General features: G+C 43.7%; 1 protein-coding gene across 1 annotated transcript in view; it reads right to left on the bottom strand.

The window, feature by feature from the left end:
• Window positions 1-6,944: 6,944 nt before the first annotated feature.
• LOC119161832 (uncharacterized) overlaps window positions 6,945-24,292 on the bottom strand; it is a 92,706-nt gene continuing 75,358 nt past the window's right edge. Inside the window, exon 4 of the mRNA XM_075880434.1 lies at window positions 6,945-15,703. The gene's annotated coding sequence lies outside the window, so the exon portion shown is untranslated. The remainder of the gene's footprint in view (window positions 15,704-24,292) is intronic.

The following is a 24,292-nucleotide window of genomic DNA, read 5'->3' as shown; positions in this document are numbered from 1 at the left end:
TCAGCGTGCACCCAAATCTGAGCACACGGGCCTACAACATTTCCGCCTCCATAAATTAAGACAGGTAGATTGCCACTATCACTCAAAAGGAAGGTATATAACAGCTGTATCTTGCCGGTACTTAGCTACGGAGCAGAAACCTGGAGACTTATAAAGAGGGTTCAGCCTAAATTGAGGACGATGCAGTGAGCAATGGAAAGAAAAATGGTAGGTGTAATTATAAAAGACAAGAAGATAGTAGAGTGGAGTAGGGAACAAACGGGGGTTAATGATATTATAGTTGAAATGAAGAAGAGGAAAAGGACATGGACCGGACATGTAGCGCGTAGACAGGATAACCGCTGGTCCTTAAGTGTAAGTAACTGGATTCCCAGAGAAGACAAGTGGGTTAGGGGGAGACGGAAGGTTAGGTTGGCAGATGAGATTAAGATGTTTGCGGGTATAAATTGGCAGCAACAAGCACAGGACCGATTTAACTGGCGGAACATGGGAGAGGCCTTTGTCCTGCAGTGGATGTAGTCAGGCTGATGAAGAAGAAGAAGAATGGACCTAGCGTAACTAGTGTTCCCTGCGTCCACTTATGCGGGAATTTGTTTTCTTCTAGCACTAAAGATAAATTTGCCAGGTTTTCGGTTTATTCCCACTTTCGAATGTATTGTTATTAAATATACACAACAAAATTTTTACTTGCACAACTGCATTGAATGTAGGAAACAAAGTGTCAATGGATGTTGTAACAGGCGCAATCATTCTTTGCGAAGTTGCTGGTGCTGATGGAAGTATGCCTTTTTTCGACTGATGATTCTCAGCTTTGAAAATGCCCTTTGGACGTTGAAAATGCTCTTTTAAAATTGTACGTGATCACTTGGTGGCTTCTCCGATAGATGGCATGCAACATTTACTGCGAAAGGAATGTTCAGGATGAGTTCCTGTGGTGGCGGCTGTGCGTGCGGCGGGCGTCATGGCTTGCGTTTCTCCCCGCAGGCGGGGTTGCGGCGGCAGCAATAGGTGCACTGCTCCCTGAGCATGCCGAAGCCCTTCTCGTAGCAATTCGGGGAGCATTTGTCGGCACACCGCCGCGAGTACGTCACCAGCACGCCGTTGAGGCGCGTCACCTCCACCTTGGTTGAGACAAACAATAACAATATGCATCTGCCGAGAAGACGGCAGCGAGTGAAAAAAAAAAACGGGAACGAATTGAATTTTCACAAAAGGGAAAACGCAACAGCTGAGCTTGTACCCAGTTTTCTTGAAGGCGATGAAACGGCACAAATAGGGATTGAAGATTATACCTAACAAAAATCGCTATTGAGATATTCCAAGTGCAAATATCTAAAAGCACCAAAAATTAGGCTAGTGCTACGATTCTCTCCAGGAAAGAAATACAAAGGATTTACAAGTGATTTTCGCTTGCCGCCCATTGTCAACGTTCTGAAAGAAAAAAATAACTGTACATTTTCGAATGAAAGAAGTGTTTCAACATTCTTTTTTTAGCGTTTCTTCATATCATGTGGTACAGTACTACAGAAAAGGTAGTCTTTCACAGTCTTTTACTGGAATGTGGTGGAAGTGCTTTGTTGTTCAGAAAACTGTCATAAGTTGTCATAGCCTGTTGGGAATAGAAAGACTGTATCTGCACACACTCAAAGCATGGGATGATTGACGCAGTGCTATACAGAGAACACGAAAGAACACAGAGTGCGTCTTCTTCACTAGCGCTTCGTCAATCATGCAAGCATTCCAGCTAGCCCAACTTTCCACTCTACTAAATCATACTGACGAGTAAGAAGTTTTGTTTTTCTTAGGTGCAAAAGGTGACCTGCGTAGTCTTCTGTTTTGCCCATTTCGAAATCAGCTCTACTGCAGCAACCCTCTATCGTCTGCGTTTTCGCAATGCCATGCAAGCCATAACAGAGCGATTGCACTGTATTTCAGTGAATGTTGGAAAATTCTAACCAAAACAAAAGCAACGTTAAAGGCACTCCTTAGGCGTAGTTTGATTGGCGTACGCTTATCCCGCTGCTGAAAACTCCTCCTTTCTTTTGTATGATGAGCTGACTTAGTTGCGGGTGAAAATATGACCACTATAGGCAGGGTGCTTCTTCAACTTATTCTAGCGCTCGCGATTACGTGAACGCCACAAAAGTGGATACTTATCTGGAGTGTGAAAATTTAACCTTTTATCTCCACAACAATTCGGATTCCGTCATGGATATTCAACTGAGCTGGCACTAATTACCCTAACGGAGGAAATTAAACAAGCTATTGATAGAGGGTTACTTGTGGGATCTGTGTTTATCGATTTGACGAAGGCTTTTGACACTATAAATCATCACGTTCTACTTGCTAAACTCGAATCATTTGGTATGTCTGGTCCGCCACTAAGTTTTATTAAGAGCTACCTCAGTAACCGGTCTCAAATGGTTCATGTTAATGGCCATCTTTCAACGCCCAAGTTAATTAACGTCGGTGTTCCACAGGGATCAATTTTAGGCCCACTTTTATTTTTGATGTTTATTAATGATCTACCTACAATTCTTACAAGGACCAAGTGCATACTTTACGCTGACGACACAACCATCTTTCAGTCATCTAAATCAGTTTCTTCACTCCAGTCTGACCTCAACACAGATTTACATAACATAACTTTATGGTGCCAGGCCAATTATCTTCAGATCAATGCTACTAAAACCGTGTTTATGTTGTTCCATTCCCCGCGCATTTCACTTGACATACAACCTTCCCTTCACATTGGTAATACCGTCATAAACATTTCCAGTGAAGCGCGGTTTCTTGGCGTCATCTTAGATAGCGAACTAAAATTTCATAAACATGCAGCATCACTCGCTAAAAAGATTGCATTTGGTATTCACGTTATCATCAAGACACGAACTTATTTTCCGCCTCACATCATACGTACTTTGTATTTTGCTTATATTCATAGCCATATTTCGTATTGCGTATCATCTTGGGCCAACACATATTTCACGCACATTGAACGTTTGCAGCGACTTCAGAATCAAGCAGTTAGATTAATGACTTTCAGCCCATTTTACTTCTCCTGCAGCTCGTTGTTTTCTCAGCTTAACATACTCCCATTGAGACAATTATTTTGTCATAGAATGTCCGTTGTCGCCTTTAGACTCATCACGCATGACATTTTTATTGCATGCATTGATCATCGTCACTTAACTAATGGTAACATCACCAGGTTTTCTCAGTGCTATAATCTTCTTTTGCCGGCCGTAAGGACAAACTACGGCAGGTTCTCAACCTTATTTACTAGCATAGCCATTTGGAATTCATTGCCTTTCGAATTGAAATCATCGCATAACATCCATATTTTCACTTCGCGTAGTAAGAAATATTACGTTCAGGAATTAATCAACTCATCCGATTTGTGTAATTAACTGTTAATAGCTTTCCACAGTTCTGTGCTTTTTTACTACTTCAATTTGCCATTGTATAATTGATAACACTGATAATGAAACGTGTTACATTTGTCACGTAGAGTTCATTATTATTGTTTTTTGTCTTAACTTGCTTTTGATTGTTTCCTTGTTATTTTTCAATAGTGAGTATTACCATTATGTTGTGTATTGATCGTGTTTTTATTGTTAATCAAGATTATTCATTATTACTCACAAGACCGTATACTATTGCTGTATTTTTTTTTGTAATTACCCCATCCATGTAGCCATAGGAGGTCCCCCTGTCAGTTTCTCTGAAACTTTGGGACCTCCTGCTGTAATAACGCTAACCATGTAACTCAACTGAACTATTTAATAAACTTGACTTGACTTGACTTGACTTGACTTGATGGCCACCTACCAAATGTGAAGACAACACACAGGCTCATTAAACAATAAACATCTAATTCATTTGTCCACTGAGGCAACTCGCTTACCGCCAATGCTTCTCCTGGGACCGTCCCTGTAAAGCATGTTTTGCCTGAAACAGAGCAATGTGTAGTGGCAAGGGAGCTCCTGTATGTTGGTATCCGGTACGCAGTTATAAATGTAGAGACGCGGCAAACTAATGGAGGCTATTTTTCATAATACGTATTTCCTGATGCTTGTATTTCGATCTCAATTGAGTAGGCTTATGAATCAAATTCACTTGTACAACACACACACACACACACACACACACACACACACACACACACACACACACACACACACACACACACACACACACACACACACACACACACACACACACACACACACACACACACTGTGTTCTTGTGTCTGAAGGTATAAAGCATGTTTGTGGGAGTTGACACATTTCACTTTTTCTCCATCTCTCTTTTCGACGAGAAAGAACAGAGTCATGGACTTTGTGAAGTCGTGACTGCGTGGATAGTGGGAAAAAAAAACATGAGTGATCCCCCTTTTTAGGAATTGGTATGAGACGAAAGTGAAACGTTTCTTTACAGAGGTAGCTGAGCGCATATTGTGCATTGTTTCACCACAAGGGCGAAGGAATGAATGCTACAGCAACAAATTGTGAAGTCACGCGAAGAAGGACACGCAGTTTGAAACTTGCAATGCGCACCTCAAACAGAAAGCGCACACGGAAAGAGCATACATAGGCCTAACGTGGACTTACTGTCACAGCTCGACACTTAGAGCGCACATTTCAAACAGAAAGAATTTGGAGGGCCACTCACCAGGTTTCACAATTTTGACCTGACAAGCGCAATGCGTACATGGGATGTTCACGATCGCGTCTGCCAAAGTATGCAACGCTACGCGCCGCATAAGTGGGTCAAATTTTGAAATGAACGCTGCTTTCCATTCCTTTCGCGGGCATGTACGCGCCCAGAAAATGAGGGCATAAAGCACACGTAAGAATTGCCTTTGTGCACGGCAGTACTGTGATGTTGTTCCACTGCGCAGACGACTGTGCTCTGACTGTGTAACAGTAGAACGTGACATGGCTAAAATTACGAAACAACCACGTGTGTAGTTTATTCATTTTTTGCTCGAATAAGTGAATAAAACTTGAGGTAAATAACGAGACGCAATGAGGGAATGTGCGCGTCTTTTACATTTTCTCTCATGAATTACAACGAATTGCGGGGCTAATGATCCTGCGTTTCGCATGCGGTCGTGTCCTGGCGGTTAGCGCATCAAGCAGACGCTTGTCCTGGGAAAAAAATGAATGGTTCTGCGCATTCTATCACTCATTATGCTCATATATTCTACCACGTCAAAGCTAGCGTCTCCAAACCATCCTGGAGAAACAGGCAGCAGACCACTAAATGATGCTGGTCAGCAAAACAACGCCGCTCGCCTACTCGGATTTCGGAATTATTCGGGCACGTCATGGGCACGTGACCTCTTGACGGGATGCTGAAGAGAGTAGGGAAGAGATTTGGCTTGCGAAAGCTACGCGGGGTGAGCGGCAAGGGTTTAGAGCTCACACCCTTCAATTTTCTCCGCTCGTAATAAACAGATTGAAAGAAATGGCATAATGTTCTTCATCGAGTACACAACAAGTTCCTCGGTCCAACTCAAATTTGTTACGGGGCCTGTTGAGTGGCCCTTTAAAGCCGCACAAAACAGAACTGTCACAATTCTTAGATCTTCGTGTGTGAGCAGCGTGCTTCTTTGGCAAACGTGGCGGCGGCAGCGAAACGCCAATATGATAAGCGCACATGCAGGAGAGATCATGCTCCGTGGAGGCGGCGCTCTCCGAAATGAGACAGGCGAGATTTTTAGAGCGGGCCCAACTGAACCCGTCCTTGGCGCCTTCTCGCTACTGATGATGAAAACATGCTGAAGTTTTTAAGCTCTGAGGACTACCAAATGGTACATCGTGTATATAAACGACTTGCCGTCAACAATCTTGACAACGAAAAACTTCGCCACGTCTGACGAAAAACTTCTCCACGATTTTTATGCAATATTAGACCGATTAATCAACGACGGGCAGAGGAGGTTTACGCAAAGCGGCTTGGACACGCTAGTGAGGCTCGAAGAAATATTATACACATCAGCAGCAGGAAGTCCGCCATCACACGCAAATTTGAAGCAGCAATTAGGAGATCATGCTTCAGAGTTCGACCTCGACCGGCTTCACGTGCAGCTTCTGGTGTTGCCATCTATTGCAGGACATCTCCAACCGTGTGACGTGGACTCCATAGTCAAACGAATTAGCGTGGAATCATCCGTTGTACGCGATCTTATGGATCAAGTGGTCAGACTTGTCAGCGTCTGCAGCTAGCTCGGAAAAGTCTTTTAGTGATCTTGGGCGCCTCAAAACATACCTACGATGTACCATGTCCCAGTCTAGGCTAACCCATCTTCTTCTTCTTCACGTCCATCAGGAGATAACTGCTGTGCTTGATTTAACTCAAGTGATGAAGGAGTTTGTCTCTAGGGAAGCTGGGAGAAAACTGACCTTCGGTAACCTTCAGTTCTGAACATCCACACATCGACTCTTTCGCATAAGCCGAGTGAGCTCAAAAAACCTAAGAATTAGTGCAACGCCCCATGGGCCAGACACCTCCGTTTGCTTGTTCCGTTCGACTTGCATTTCAAGCGATGAATAAATGAGCTTGCAACATACGTTGCCTTGTTGTGATTCGCGTTGTGTGATTAAAGACCATCGACAATTTACAGTGCCCGAACCCTGTGTTCTCTCTCTCTCTCTCTCTCTCACACACACACACACACACACACACACACACACACACACACACACACACACACACACACACACACACACACACACACGCACGCACGCACGCACGCACGCACGCACGCACATACATGTACTTTCATGTCGACTGAAAGGGACCTTAAATATGATAGAGCTGAGTTGTGGGTGCCACAGCTCCAATGTTCCTAAGTGCTCTGGTGCCCAACCGCACTCACCTCTCGTGTTGCACCATACACTGCGTTTGTTCTGAAAGTACTGAACCTGAGCTGGTAGACTTGTAGCATGCATATTTATTCGCATATAGAGGAACAGTTGTGTAAAGTAGGACACTTGCAACAGGATAATGTGAACAGTGCAATGTTAGACATTAAAAACACGCAAACACCACATGTGAGTAGGCTTGGGCAGCCTCCGTGGCCTTCCAATCTGTGCTTTGTGAAAGGGAAGAACTAGGTTAGCCCTTTCAAAGGCAACAATACATAAATTATTTTCTATCATGCTAGTCACAACAGATGCATGAGGGTATTAATCTTCCTTAGCCCAAGGCTTGATTGTACCGGCAACATACTTAACAGAAGTAGCTTGTTGTTCACAACTGTAGCGTGGCATATGGACTATAATTAATCTCTCTTCAGTGGTGAAAATAGGTTGTTCATATTGCAGTGTTTATACTTTCAATTACAGCTTTGTAGGAGCTGTGTCACAAGCGCGCTCTACCTACATAATCTGCGCAGGTGCACAAACTTCTTAAATGATCAAGTTCATTAGATTTGCATCATGGCTCCATCGAATACATTTTCTTGCCTGCATACTCCACAACCTGAAGTAATAACCAAGCTGATTAGGAACAAAGTAGTTATGATTGTCAACACTCAGGTGTTGTGAAACTATCAACACGCATTTTTGTGTTCTTGTCTACCGATACAAAAACTGTTTGTTAACAGTAAGAAACAATGCAAGACTTTCTGCTTTTTGACAATATAGAATAAACTTTGTACGTCACTGTATTATGGTAGGCTATGATTCGGTTTCAGTCAGGCAGCTTCTCCCATTTTGCAGACACCAGCAAAGCCAACTTGTGTTGACTGTTTTTTCACAGGAACTTATATTTCACGTTTATATAAGCATTGTTTGTGAGAGAGGGGAAATTTTTTAAGCTACAGTCTGTCTTATGGTGTATAGAAAAAAGAATGAATAACTGCTCTGGGTCATTACACGTCAAACGTCCCAGCCATTTTGGCGACCATCTCAAATGTACTTGAAAAAAAAAAAATGTGCTGATATACTTCACTAAAACAGTCAAACGTTAGAATATTTCCACGAGAAAATATTCCTGTTTTTTTAGAATTTAGAATTGGTTTCTTAGAATTTTTCAGATAATAATTTTTTTAACATTCCTATTGGTGCCTATCTTCCCTTTTGGTCATACGACAGCTGCCACTTTGAAATTCCTCATTGCCGTTAATGCGGAAGCTGAAAATTTATTTCCTTTTTAAAAATTGTAATGATAAGATTTGCCATAGAAAAAAACTGTTTTTTTTTGCTTTGAATATAAGTATAACGGTGAATTTTAATTCAATCACGAAATGGTGCAAATTGTGTCTCAATATGGATAAAAAGGACGATTCTGTGAAATTTGTGAATTTTGTGTAACCTTTGGAGTTTAGGAGGTCCCAAATTATTTTTTTCTCAAAGTATACCTTCTCTGGAGCAAGTACACACAACTCAGATATTCAAACAAAGTGCAGTATTGCAATATAAAAAAATGCAAACATTACACATTTTGGCTAAATTATTTCAGGCTTATGTTGCAAAAAAATTTCTCTGATATTACTGAGCTTCAAACACCTTACAGAAGGTCCTTTACTTAACATGTAGACCAAATTTGGTATAGAAAAAAAGAGCGGTGCTTTTAAGATATTATTTCACACAAACAACAACGAAACGACATTTCGGGAAGTTCACTAGACAGCCACGTGACAATTTTTTTTCTCGGAAATATTATACAGATTCACAGTTTTCAATGCAGTAAATAAGCACAATGGTTCTCTAATACATTTGAGATGGTGGCCAAAATGGTTGAGACGTTTGGCATGGAATGACCTCACTGTATTCTACCCTTGTGAGCCAAAGGTTTCGAAAAACATTTTGTCCTACCTTGTATTCTTTTTTAATTTCAGAATAAAGAAATACATGCAAAAAGAAACAGCACTACTCTTAGAGTTGCATCTCGTAATATACATTTGTCACTGTCTGAGGGGCTGCTCAGGTTTCGATGGAGGTGAAAATGCTGTAGGCCCGTGTGTTCAGATTTGGGTGCACGTTAAAGAACCCCAGGTGGTGTCGCGTAGCTCCATGTGTCGCGTAGCTCCATGTGTCGCGTAGCTTCAACTATTAGACCAATAAGGACACTGCTACTTGTCAAAAGTTATTGCATGAGGTAAATATGCTGACCTTGAAGGGGAGAGAAGAAAAAGTGGTACACTTTGCGCATGGCAGATTTGACACAAAAATATTACACTAAAATTTTTATATGCTAGGTGTTGAGTGTTTCTCCGAAGTTACAGTAGCGAATTTTCTGTAGCACACAGTTGCAGCCGTGCAGGAGTAGTGAGAGGCATACCTTGTTTGCGTCAATGAGGAAGAATTGTGGTACGTTGTTTATTTCTTTCGGTTTTGTTCTCTTTTCTTGCATAGGCATCTGCTCATTGTAAATGAACTTTCATGAAGTATGAAACAGGACATTCACCGAGCTCAATATTCACGTTCTGTTCATATCTTGGCTATGAGAGCTCATACAGAGAATGTCTAGGCACAGCCGTAGCCACTACATGCTTTTGTTTGGTGATTAAAGGCCAACTCCTGCAATTTTTTGACCATGGTTTATGTTCCTGAGGCACTTTTGTCACGAGCCCAATAGCTGAAATGCACAACAAATAGTAAAAAATAAAAAGTAAAAAGGCGCAATACCGAAAACGAAACCTAACCGAGTGCACTGTCTACGCATGATGTATGCACTCTTTGGTAAGAACCGGTTGTAGTATACTTGTCCCGCCGGCGCGGAATATGAAAACTGTGAAAGCTAGGGCGAGCAGGCACTGGGAGCAGAGGCAAGTGCGCCGAGCCTAGCCGGCCACACACTACAGAGGAAGGAAGGAAACTTTTCCGTACCAAACACCGCCACCGTCTCCTTGTAAACACACAGTAAACGCTGTAGCGGCCAAAGTTAGCGATATCATCGATTGCATCACTTCCGTTAACATGACTAACACGACGTCACATAGGCAGTGTTGCCAATAATTCTGGCAAGCCAGGAGAGCGTTTCGAAGCAATCTTTAAAATTTATTCGCACACAATCAGCGCATCTCTCAAGCACGTAATTTGTCACAAATGTCGGAAATGTGCAAAGGGACGTACCCAAATAACTTCATTTAGATTCATTAACCTCGACATATTGCCGGAGTTGGCCTTTAAGGGACCGGTAAATATGCCTAGAGGGCTTGTAATGGCCACTTGTAGTCCACCTGAAAACTCTAATTGGCTAGTCTCTAACCTGAACCCGGACATCGCTCAGACAATGTGTGGGGGTGTTGACACCCTCTGTAAAGTTGTTTGCGCTGCATGGTGCACGTATCTCGCTCAAAAGCCGCATTTTGGGATACAACTACCGGGCGGTAGGTGGCGCTGTGTTCGCGAGCGGTGATCACCACTGTCATCATCATGGTTGGTAGAGTGCTAGCGCCAGCGGTGAGCCCTGGCGGAAGGATAGCCTTGGTGGCAGGCGAGAGAGTTGGGCAAGTTTCTTCTGTACGTGTCGGTTGCCGCGAATGCTTGTCTCTAGCGTGGGTCCCCGGTGCGTGGCACCGCGGGCTGCGCATCGGGGGTCCTCGTGGTAAGTCAAACGTTGGTGACGCCGCCTTGGGTGTGTTATTGTGTTTGTCATGTTTTGGAGTGTATGGTAACATTGTGTAAGGATGTCCTAGCGGGTTGAAAACGATTGGTGTTATAATGGTTCGGCGGACGATATCGTCATTATAAAGCAGTAAAATAAATGTGTGTATATTGTTCTGTTTGTACCGACCGTGTCTACTGTGTCCTTTCACTCCAAGAGCGTGGCGCTTACCAATTCGAGCCCCCTCACTGCACCTAACATGGGGTTCTTGGAGTATCGCACGACTGTTTTTGTGGTTTGGTACAAGCTTTTGTTAGAGCCGGGGTAGAGTAGGCCTAGGTTTACTTCTTTGCTAGCGTTGGTGGTGTGCTTTGTTGAGAGTGATGAGATCGGTATTTGCGACGTGTCTGAACTTGTCGGAAGATTGAGTTTTTATTTTTTTCTCCTCCCAAATGATTTTTTTTCGTTGTTGGGTGGTCTTCAAGAACGTTGTTCAGTTAGGACGAGAGCCATGCGGTCTGCATCCTGGGGTGAGCAAAGCTTAGAGCACGTGAATTGTAGGCCAGGCCCGAAGCGAGTGAGTCGGAAGCCTCGCGGGTGGTCCGATTTTCTGTAAATAGCTTCTTCTATCTCTTTAGACTCAGGGAGTCGGGCGTCGTTGCTGTCTAGTATTGCGGCTCGACGCCGGGGAGTCGTGACACCGTCCGGCACGGTGGACGCAGATCACTCGGTAAGCTGCTATGTGCGGCGAGCGATAAGGTCACCTTACAGAGGGGATGTCTCCTTGCGGCTGCCTCTTCTGTGCCTAGGCTGGGTGGATGGGTGGACGCCGCTTGTTGCCGAGTGACTCATTAGGCCTAAGGCTCTGCAGAGCCACCTGTCGTATGTGACATAACTAGGTGGATCGTGGCGTTTAGGTGTTGCACTCTGCCTCCCTCACTTTTTTTTATCTTGCAATGCATAAATTAGGAAAGTGATTTTTTTTATTCTGATGGGCATCTCGGCCACCGCCGATGTATTAGCTAGCAGTACTGACCATCGTACCCCGTGGGCAAAAAGCCCGAAGCTCTCTCGCCTAGGCCCTGCTCCATTGTTTCTGTCGATTGTTTTGGAATGTACGGAGCGGGAGTAATGCAACACACGGCTGGCTGCCTTTTGCACATCGTCAGCGCCGCTGGCCAGGAAGGCGGTCGTGAGGTCAGGCGATGGAGATGCCAGGGACCTGCGCAACTACTTGCAGTCTGGTGCCCTCGTAAGTGCTGGTCGCAACCAGAAGACGTGTCGGCGCTAGTGACGGTTCCTCGCGCTGACGGCAACATTGCTGTTGCGGGACTAGTACGTAGGTGAAGTCGAGTCGGACAGTGCAGCAGTGTCGACCGGCGGCGCTGTCGCGGTGCACGGACATTATGAAGGGATATGTTTGTAATTTTTTATTGAAGCTTGTGTAGCTGATTTCTTTGTTTTTTCGGAATATGATTTGAATCAAGATTGGGGGGATGTGAGGGAGCTGACACCCCCTGTAAAGTTGTTTGCGCTGCGTGGCACACGTGTCTCGCTCAAAAGGCGCATTTTGGGTTACAACTACCGGGCGGTAGGTGGCGTTGTGTTCGCGAGCGGTGATCACCACAATCATCATCATGGTTGGTAGAGTGGTAGCGCCGGCGGTGACCCCTGGCGGAAGGCAAGCCTTGGTGGCGGGCGAGAGAGTTGGGCGAGTCTCTTCTGCGCGTGGCGGTTGCCGCGAACGGTTGTCTCTAGCGTGGGTCCCCGATGCGTGGCACCGCGGGTTGCGCGTCGGGGGTCCTCGTGGTAAGTTAAGCGTTGGCGACGCCGCCATGGGTGTGTTATTGTGTTTGTCATGTTTTGAAGTGTATTGTAATACTGTGTAAGGATGTCCTATCGGGTTGATAACGAATCGTGTTATAATTATTTGGCGGACGATATCGTCGTTATAAAGCAGAGAAATAAATGAGTGTGTATCGTTTGGTTTGTACCGACCATGTCTACTGTGTCCTTTTACTCTAAGATCGTGGCGCTCACCAATTCGAGACCCCATAAATGTTAAATTCAAGGTTTCGTGTAGAAGTTTTTTTACTTCACAAGTAGCTGTATCGTTTCCATAGGCAAAAATGCCAATTAATTTATTGTGCAGCAACATTTTCCTTGTGCATGCTCTCCAAGCTTCAGTTCTGGCACGCCACATGCGTGACCACTGCACGTGATGCAAACTGTGCCAAAGTAGAACACAATTAGCTTCCGTGTTGGCTACCGTCCTTCTCCATAATTGACATAATGTGCAGTAGGTAGTGCGTGATGATGAGAAGGCAGTGCACGAGATCTGGAATGGCACAATAATGTCCCTAACATTTGGATGTGTAATGTATTCGCGTACATGCTGCCCTGAGAACTATCTACAGGATGTTGGTGTGTGACCCTTTGTGGGCTTGACTGCCTGCTCACCACTTGTACACCTGCTTTCTGTAAGAGACATGCATGGTCAGTTGGCATGGGCAAAAGAGAGCCGTGGACGGAGTATGAAGTGGCCAATATAATAAGACAATTTTTTTTTCTGTTCTGTTGTCTCTAATATAATACAGTGGGCAAAATCTGCTAACATACGTTACCATATTTTGTAGCACATAAAGTAAAGAAATAGAGGAAGACCAGAATATGCCAACCGAAGGTGGTAGTTACTACAAACTTGTGCTTGCTCATATTTGGGCTGCTTGACACTAGTCGCTCCTTAGTGCTTATAGAGTTTTTATTACATCAGGAGGATGTGCTAGTCGTATCTCCATGTCCGCATATTTTTAGGTCGCATATATATCTTGAAAGTGGTGGTAGTTTTAGTATATCTCTAAGCATACATAATTCCACCATTCCGTGGTAATTGCAAAGTATGCCTTATATTCGGTAAGTAATATGTTCGCTTAACATATAAATATAAGAATGTAAGTATTAGTCTTAAAGCATAAATAGCATATTTAGTTCATTAGCAAAGTTATTGTTTTTTTCTCGTGATGCCAAGATTCATATATATGCATACACTATCAGATATGGTGGTAAAAGCCTAGATAAGGTTTTTTTAAGGTATTCCACTTGAAAGAAAAACGTTTGTTATATTACACAAAACCAAGCTAAAATATTAGAGAAGAAATAGTAGAGAAGCAGAAGAAAGCTAAAGAAATTGTCCATTTAGAGGTCTTTTATATTATCTTCCATCTGACGTGAAGGTAGCAGAACCTACCTTACTAGGAAGAACTTGTCAAAAATTATAGAGCCCGCTGCTTGTAGTCTAATGTACATATCGACGCTGACAAAGCGTTGTTTGCCCTGCCTCATAATTGTTATAGTTCCGTGCCCTATTTCCCTACTATAACATCATACATAATTATTACTGAAAAAATTCACTACGTGAATATATTTTGAATTATATGCTGATACATTTGGTATAGCAGGAGCTCACTGTTAAAGCTGCATAACAGAGATAAATTTATTGCAGGGGCTTCTTACCAAGCGCACTTCAAGAGGAGTAGTTTTAAAGCATGTTTGTCTTGCTCCATACTTTCGCTTTGGCATATCTTTAAAAGAGCAATTGCGAAACTTCTATAACAGGAGTGTGCTTACTTAGTTTCATTTCTTAGATCTGAAGAGATCTGATCGAGAGATAGCAGCGTGACTATTTATATTGAATTTATTTTTCCCATAAGGAATGAGTTTACTTTCGTTTATTTGTCCGACCGTTATTTTTGAGGCTTACAAGAAATATAAGTTAAGGTGTATAAACATACTATGTTAGCACTACTACTAGTATAGCAAGTGTATGTCTATCTCGTCTAGCCTACAGGCTCTTGTACATACATAGTGCTTTTGATAGTGGTTTAAGATATGATTTCTGCAGCAGAGAGCAAAAACTAACCTGTGCGACTGAAACCTGGCTTTTATCCTGCATAGTGTTTCTCCATAGTGATCTCTACATTTATATTGAGCAAGAAGCCAAATACTAGGATGCTACTTGTGTTTCACTACTCGAGCATGCTGCTTTGTTGCATTTTGTTTTTTAAAGGGCTGGAATGCAATTATTAACTGCTACTTTGCCAAGATGTGATCACCAAGCTAAGTCATGTACCATAAGTGCTAATGTAAGTGTTGAACCAATTATCAATGAACCGTCATATCAGTTTCTTATGCTTTCCTGCCCTAGCAATTTCTCATTGAACAAATGTGGGAAGCCAACTGTGCAAAGTTTCATCAGGCTAACACTCTCCTCAATGCATTTTCTGCTCTTTCTTTTCTCACCAAATATATTCCCTTAAATTTATGACATCTATTTTCTGCGAGCACAGTCCCATTCTTTGGGAGAATTAACAGCAGAGAATGGCAATATGTGCATCTTGGAATGCAGTCCAAAGTATGACGAGGCTGAAAGACTAAATACAGCGAGGGACGCATCATATCGGATCTTTGTTGTGCTAAAGCGCTATTTTCACAATAGCTTCCCCAACAACGATTTGATCGAAAGTTCTTGTCTATTGTTGGTTCGACTTCCAACACAACATTTAATAGAGTACAGTGTCCCCCCCCCCCTTCTCCCCACCCTTTATTTCTACCCCTAACTGCATCAACGCCTTGCGCAAAGCAGCTACAGAATAAAAGGACAAAGGTGCTGGATGCCGAAGCACTTCATCCTGAATAGTATCTATAGCTCTAGGTTGCTTTAGATATTATAGGTCAGGCTGTATCGTTATAATATAGGCTTAGGTTAGGATGGAAGGGAAAGCTCTGCGAAACAGGCTAGCCTGCTAGTGCTGCAAGGTTTATACGACCAGCTAGTCTTGGTTTAATGAGAGGCCCGGATTAGCGTGATGCCTTGAGGGTACACCATTGATGGGTACAACTGCCTCTGGTCACGTGTCGGCGATCAGCAGGCAGCGCATCAGAGACGCGTGGCGAGGAAAGCTGCGGCGACAGAGGCCGATGGCGGCAACCAGGATGTGCCAGCAGGCGAGAAGGAAGGAAGGCTCGTGATGGCAGTCCCTACGGAGCTCGGAGGCTGCTGGCCCGGCGCTGTCTGGGGCCCTGACACCCGCTTCGGCGGTGCGGGCTGGCCTACTGCGCGTGCTGGGCTGAAAGGATGCGCTGCGGAAAGAAGAGACAATGCAACTTTGTGCTACATGTGCTTCTCGTTTATATCATTCATCACGTGCTTCCTTCTTTCTGGCAATGCTCAAGATGACAGATGTCACTTCGGGCATTTTCTTGCTCTATAAAGTGAAAAATGTAAGGGCCTCAACCGCCAGATCAACGCGTCTTGCGAAATCAAAAAAAAAAAAGAACGACGTGCGCAGAGCTTGCTTTAAGGCGATATATTTCTTGACAAAAGAAAAGCACTGCGACCATGACCATACTGAAAAATGCCTTACAGGCCCGCAGGCATTCTGTGAGGGGGTGACAGTAGAATCGGAAGTAAACATAATAAACAACACAACAGTGTTGGTTAGTAGTCAAACAAAATAGTAAAAGTTAACCATGTCATCAGTCAAAGTAATTCAACAATACACAAAGTCGGCTACGCCTGTGTGCTCTCATTGTGGTATTTTAAGGTGGAGGTCTTTAATGTCTCATATCCGCGCCTGTCTGTCCGTGCCCTGGAACGGTTAAGCGCTTTGATGCTGGAAAGTAGCCGAGCTGTTCTATCTATGCCACCACGCTCTCAACTGCCTTTACGCCGCCAGCAACCTTCCCTCCTTTCACCCCCTTCTTTTTTGCGGAGCTGGCGCAACACTGGATGGCTGCGAGGCACGACACTACGCAGCCTGGTAACCATGCAGGTAACCCTGACATCACGAAACGCACGCGCAAGCAAATTTCCAGCGCTTTTACTAGGGTATGCCATGAGACCTCCAGGCATGTGTGTATGTGTATGAAGTGTGTGCGGATCGGATGTGCGTACGTAGGCACATGTATTTTCGCGTGTAAGTGTGCGTGCGTGTGTGCAGTGTGCATGTCCGAGCATGTTTGTATTTGTGCGCGTCCGGGGCGGATTGTCCAGAGTTTAGAGGATTCAAATAAACCGGCCCCTCTGGTTTGAGAGGCCCCCCCCCCCCCCCCCCCAAAGGCTAAAAGATGACGGACGTCGTTGTCTTTTTCGAAAAACTTTAGATAGATAGATATATGCTGTTTAACATCTCAAAACCAACATATAATTGTGAGAGACGCCGCAGTGGAGGGCATGGTTGCCACTGACTTGAGACTGAAATTCGCCAAGCTACGAGCGAAAAGTCGCCAAGAGTCGCCATTTTTCTTCAAAGTTCTCCAAAAAGTCGCCACTTTATATGTGTGCGATACCTAGTAATAAAAATTGCAAATTATGTGTAGCACGTAAAGTACACTACCTTCTATCACCCCTGAAATACACTGACGTTAACATTCCTGCCTTTCACCTTTCTCTATCCCTCTCTCAATTTTCAATACGGGTCACATCGCCCGCTTCGCCAGGGGAGGGATTAGTGGACTTGGAATAACATAACCCGCTTCACATGGGAGCACTGTGAGAGAGCATGCATGCACGCACCATCAGCGTCCCTGAATGCTAGCGCCTCATTACACAAGTTTGTGACGGTATCAGTTGTAGCGAATACGGGACAAAGCAGTCGCTACAAGAAAAGAGGCGTAGCTTTCTTGCAGATTTGTAGAGTTTCATTGCAGTGGAATCATGTGCCCGATAATCGAACAACGTAATTACGAAACAATATAAACAAATTTGAAAGTACTGCTTAACCATCCATATGCCCGCACCATGCTTGCTTTCTGCGTGGTCAAGCTTACGCTACACGTTCGCCTCAGGGCAGTTTCTGAAGGCTGCCCAAAGACGAGACTTCCTGGCCTGCCCGAAAAATACGTCATTCAGACGATTCACCTTTGCATTCGAAGTGAGGGGAACTAGAGCAGTGAAGAAATCTACAAGTTATTCAGAACAGTTGGAGCTGTGGTCAGAACACGTGGCATAACCGTCATCCAGACACTTCAAAAGCGAAACTTTAAAAAAGCTGAACCTTGCTAGGCACCTAAAGAACGTAGTCTAGCACCACCGCCTTGTGGCGTGCGAAGCCGTCCACTGACAAATTTTTCCGGAAGGTTGCTGGCGGACACAACAGTGCCTCCGGGACATTGGCTAAATTAGGAGATACACACGAGAAACAGGATAGACGCAATGGGCGCAATGAATTGCGCGTGAAGTGTGCCTTCAACTGGAGGGTCGGAAACTGCGATAAGTTTAACACATGTTGTCGCTCATTCGTTTTGAAACCACTGAGTATAGAATGCCTAACTCAGTCAATACCTAAGCCGACACTCGCCGAAAATTCGCCATGTCGCCTATGACAATTTTTAGTCGCTATACGAGCCTCGCAAATTTGCTAATTTGGTGAAAAATATCCACCAGTGATAACCCTGGTGGAGGGCTCCAGAAATTTCGATTTTCTGGGGTTCTTCACCATGCACCCAAATCTGAGCATTTGAGAAAGTTTAAGCCTCCTGATGTACTCCCCTGATAGAAATTGATTATCTATTTCAACAATCAATATACATGCTTCTAAGAGGTTGTTCAATGCACAACGTGCATAACCTTGAAGTCAGCTCACAGTTCTGCAGTCTGTTATAAAAACCTTACGCTTGCTTAAGACCATGCGTGGTGTGGAGGGAAAGAGCTGATTTAGCGGATTGACACATTGAGCAGTCTTACCAGGATTTCAGGAGCTGCCGTCCAAAACGCAAAATGTGAAGGCGCATAGAGAGTGGTTCCTGTTTCAAATATCGTTGAGTGCTATAGTATGCTTTCATTATAGTGTAAACAAAGCACCATGAAATATTTGTAGGGCATGGAACTTTCTGATCATAGAGTTTCTTAATATACACTAGAGGGAACTCTGGCGCTAGTGTCTATGGGAGTTGCAACACACGGCGCTTCAGCGAGCATGTGAATGATGGGTAGTAGACACATTTGTCTAATTTTCGTACTCCTGGCCTGCTTCTGGCTCCGTGTGTGTTCGTGTGGCTTGGAGCTGTTTTTTCACGAAAACATAAATTAGCAAATGTTCACCATTTGCGCTTCACAACCTTATTTTTTGAGGCTTACCATTTCGAATCAAGTCACTAAGTTCAAAAGGGTTCGTTCGTTTTTTTTTTTTCAAAACAAAACCGTAACCAGCAATAAACGAAGCCGCAAGTACGATTCGCTGCCCGCAAGTACGAAGACTAGGCAAATGTGTGTACTACCCATCATTCCCATGGTCGCTGAACGATCGCAGCGCCAGAGTGCCCTCTAGTTAATTTTGGGAAACTCTATGTTTCTGATTATGCAAGGACTACGAAGGAGTGATGATTTGATTCTTCGATCTTGACAGGAAGTGCTTAACCTTTACATGAGAACACGAAAGAGGAGACAGAAGTGCTTACCTTCAGCTGAACGTTTATTAAGAAAGGTAAAATGCAGAACAAACAACCAACAGCCCACGTTCCGTGCAGTGCGATTTTGCAACCTTTCTTTAAATTATAAGCATTGTAATTACTATGTTGAGCGTGCACAGTCTCTTGTTTATAGAGTGCACTTGTTCTGCGGCAGCGTTTAGGTTGGGCAGACTTATATATACATTAATAAGAGGGAAAAGAACATCAAAATAAAGTGCAAAAGGCTGCCGATGGTTACTTTGCTATCCAGAGCAATGAGTGCGGCTGTCTGCCGTATTTTGTCAATACATGCGTTTTTATTAACCGGCTTGATTGCCGAAGCAGTAGAAATGAAGCATAATGGGAGCGTGTAAGCACACCATCCATCGCGATCACGTGATGGAATCACGTCCGACATAGCAGTCACGTCCGACATTGCAAAACATGGACACCGTACACCCAAGCTCACAGGTTTAAAAGAATATGCTCCAACCATGAAGATTTCCTTTCGAATTGCCAGGATTGAAAACGTTCGCTCATTCAACGTAAATATCCATCGTGCAGTGTCAATGGCGCCTTAAAATGCGCTGACAAACTAAACCGGGTTGACCTGCTCAACGCCGACTTCAAGGCTTCAGGTACATCCCAGGCCAACCTTCTGCTCACCCATTCAACGTCAGCTCCAAACGTCACCGCGATTTTGAAGCGACACCATAACATATTAACTCAAAGCAAACACCTTGAAAGTGTTTGCTTTGTTTGCCCCCGAACCACCTAGGGTCGTGTACAGACGTGCACGTAACCTCCGTGATATTCTTTCATCGTCTAAGCTCGCTGCCCGTAAGCGAAATGGCTGCGCTCTTTGTGGGAAGTCGTGGTGCAAGGTGTGTGCGCACATAGTAACTACTCGAACTGTCAACAGTTCATCCACTGGCTTTCAGTTAACAATCAGGGGCAATCTAAATTGTGACAGTTCCAAAGTAATATACTTGCACGAATGCGGTATCTGTAGTCTGCAATATATTGGGCATACAGAAACACCACTTAGAACTCGATTTAATAATCATAAGTCGCACGTCAAACTCTTCGAAATCTGCCTCTATCGAAACATCTAGCAATACCTGGTCATTCTTTCGACTAGTATAAAGCAACGGTACTGGAAAGCGGTTTCCGCTCACATAATGAGCGGGAAATCCACGGATCGTTTCTAATCTACAAGTTCAATACACTAAACTCTGGAATAAACGAACACGCAGGCACACTCACTAATCTACCTTACACTACTTAAGGTGTCTCTGCCTTTCCGAGATTTTTAGTTCATTTTCTGTTATTTTACTTCTTATTTTCGTTTTCAGCAGAACCATCCTTGTTCCCTGCTTCAAAAACTCAGTTGACCTGGTCATCTTTAGTATGTGTCGTTCGCTCATGCGCTTCAATCTGCACGTATGGTTGCCACAATGCTTTTACGCACCATGCGCTATTTATACTTGAAATCTTTTTCACTCGTTCTGATGTCGCTATAACAATAAGAGGTGATCGCTCTGCCCATGTTACTTTACGCATTGCGTCTTCACACTAAATGTATTTAGACTTTTTTTATAATGTCGAATCACTTCCGATTGCCATTGTGCATGTCCCAAAACATTTTAGAAATGTATATAATGACTACGAAAGCAACAGTTCATGTCACACTGACGAAGGCTGGCCCACTAGCCGAAAAGTTTGTGATTAATAAGTGTTTCGTCGTACGTCGTGCTTTCTCGCTTCCGTTATATATAGGAGTCAGATGAAGCCAAAACGCGCCAATAAATAAATAAATAATAAATAAATAAATAAATAAATAAATAACACACACACATACAAACACACACACACACACACACACACACACACACATATATATATATATATATATATATATATATATATATATATATATATATATATATATATATATATATATATATATATTGTGAGCGCTGACTATGTACTTCATCTTCATCTGTATGACCAAACCATTGTAGTGATCATCATCATATGTCACGCGGGCTGGCTCTCTGGCTCGTCTGGATTAAAAAAAGATAACCTGGTTGCTGCCGTACCGGACGTGGTCTCATAAGTGGCAGCCACTTATGCGCTTCCCGGTGCCTTCGTACGCAGAAGTTGCATCGCGGGCCCCTGCACCAGTTCCAACCGCACCTGCGGACGTCGGATGCGACCATGTGGCTGCGATGACAACGCAAGTGCCAAGACCACGCCACTATTCTACATGGCGTCCTGCGCGCCCCATCTGCTTCTACTGTGGCATAAGGGGTCATATATCCCGTTTCTGCCGCCGCCGCCGTCAGCAGGATGAGTCAGCGCTCACAATATATATATATATATATATATATATATATATATATATATATATATATATATATATATATATATATATATATATATATATATATATATATATATATATATATATATAATACAACATCGAATGTTGCAGGTTCGGTTCCTGCCCACGGCAAGTTATCCTTTCACACACCTCTCTTTTATCACATTACCATTACTATTTGGTCTAATAACTTCCTATATACTTTTCTTGGCATTATTCTCTCTTAGATATAATTATCATTGCGTCAAAACACGGAAAAAACGAGCCCTAAAGTCTATAGACTTCTTTTCCATATTCATTAACGAGGGTCTCGTACTGCCAGACTTGGTGTCATAGGTTGTATACGAGGGAATATTGGTCAGCTGCCAGTTCGTAATACGCTCACTTAGCACGTGACGCCATATAGGCTCATCAAGAGTGTGCCACACTCGCCGCCATCGCTACTGATGGCGCTGACTGACACTCCTACGTTTAAATTCACATATATAACCAATAAAGTGGCCGTGAGGATAGCCGCCATGGTAGCTGAACGGTAGAACATTGAACGCGTTATCCGAAGGTCGCAAGTTCGCTTCCTGCCCACGGCAAGTGGATTTCAGACACTTTTCTTTCTTCACAATAACATTACAATTCGGTCTAATAACTTCCCCTATACTTTCCTTAGTATTATTGTCTGTTAGATCTCAATAATATCGTGTGAAATACGAAAAACAAAACGAGCCCTTAAGGGTAACTTCTTTCCTTGACACACGCACCTACCCACCCACACGCATATATATATATATATATATATATATATATATATATATATATATATATATATATATATATATATATATATATATATATATATATATATATATATATATATATATATATATATATATATATATATATGCGCGTGTGTGTGTGTGCCGAAATTTGCATAGGACGATTCAAATGTGTCAGGAATAACATAATTGACAGGTCTACCGCCTTGAAATATTTTGCCCCGGTCACGTGTGTTGTGCACCCGCATACTAAGATCCGTATTATGCGGGTAGGCACCGCAGGTGAAACCCGAGAACAGCGTAAATAAGCTCTAAAAATTTTACATCACAATAACAATTTTGGGGCTGTACTTGCCAAAGTAACGATATACAATTACGAGGCAAAATCCCCTATCTTCGTGCGAAACAAAGAAGGGGAGGATCATATGGCAAGAAATGTGGAGAACAAGCGCCATCTTCAGATTGCAAAATGAATGGTTTGATTCATGGCCTTGGCTACTTCTTGTGGTACACTGTACTTATAGGGAAGTGCCAGTAGTGTATAGTTAGTGAAGACTTTTGAAGGCAAAGCATCACTTTTAAAATGGCGTCAACCGTTCGTCTGCGTTGTTATTTGTATGTAACCACCGGTCGTTGAGTCTAAATCCGGCCATACATGGCGCTATTTACACAATTTAACGAATTCATATATGCTGAGAAATGTAAAATCCCACACTAGAGGGCGTTTTGTAGCCCTAATAAAGTTTTTGTAGTACAGCTTAGTTTTTCTCCTTTTCGTAGGCCAGGGCTCGAGTTTTGTAATTATCAGGTGAGACAAGTCATAGGGACAATTAGTGTCCGAAAGACATGGTAAAATAGACTGTAATGTGTTCAGGATGTGGGGTGGGTTTCAAAGTGGACCCAAGAGTAGAAGCTGTTGGAGAATAAGCTGACGTGAATTGTAGGCAATGTTAGGTCGAGGAAAAAATGAAGAAATTGATGGTCGCCCAAAGTGACCTGCTGATGAGAATCACCGAACTCGAGACTGCGTTGGCGACAGAGCAAGAGAAAATGCGGGCAATGGGAGAAAGGCTGAAGTCCGCCGAGGAAGCACTACCCAAGGTAAACAGAGAAGCGGCCTACGGAGAGAACAGTAGGTAACCGGCAACCAGAACGGCGGAGAAAAAAGAGCAAGCAAGTTTGGAAAAAAGAGGTTCAGCCGGTTCAATTGTCCCAAAGCACAGCTTCAGCGTAGTAGTGGTGGGGCTGGGAGGGGATAAAGCAGCTGGCGTCACAGGTGCAAGTAACCTCCAGGTGCAGGACGCTCCAGCTGAAAAGTCACAGCATGTGATAATCGCCGGGGACTCGAATTTAAATCGATGCACAGAAGCCATCAAAGGGAGGGTAAGAGGTGACAAGAGGGTTGCAGTAGGGGCGTTCCCAGGACGCAAGCTGGAAGCAGTCATGAGGCAAGCGAGCGCAAAACTCAAAACTACAGCTTATGGTCGAAATCTCGTTGTAATTTCAGACGGTTTAAACGATATCTTAAATGAAGATAGGGCAGGACTGGCGACCGCACTGGTGAAAGGGGTCTATGACATGCGTGCCACTTCTCAGGTACAGGTAGTGATATGCACGATACCGGAGGTACCGGTGCGTGACAGCAACCTGCAAAGAGCGTTTGTCAACGCAAACCAAGTGATATGACGGATGAGTCGAGAGAAAGGATTTCAGGTGGTGAAAATAAACAGAGAGGTGCATGGGTGGGGGGGTTTTCAACGAGACAGAATTCACTTCGAATGGCGGCTAGGTCATAAGTTGGGTTGGCGACTTGCAGGATGCGCAGTAGCTTTTTTGCTGGGCAAGCGGGCCCTTCGCGGTGCAGGTTAGCTAGTAACGAGGAAAGCAACCAGGGAAACTCTTTGATAGGTGGTATGGACAGATGAGATTCCAAAGTGGCACCAGTATCTAAGATAGGTAGAGTCCGGGGCAGAAATAGATGTAGCCACGAGCGCCGAGCCAATTCAGGCATAGGGTATATTAACATGCAAGGTGGTAGGAACAAGCTGAAGCGGGAAGAGATAGAACAGCTAAGGGAGGAGAGGCCGATGGTATACGGTTTTGTAGAAACACATGGTAGGGACA

Source organism: Rhipicephalus microplus, chromosome X (assembly GCF_043290135.1).
Source record: "Rhipicephalus microplus isolate Deutch F79 chromosome X, USDA_Rmic, whole genome shotgun sequence".
Classification (NCBI taxonomy): Eukaryota; Metazoa; Arthropoda; class Arachnida; order Ixodida; family Ixodidae; genus Rhipicephalus; species Rhipicephalus microplus.
This window is presented reverse-complemented; position numbering and strand designations above follow the sequence as displayed.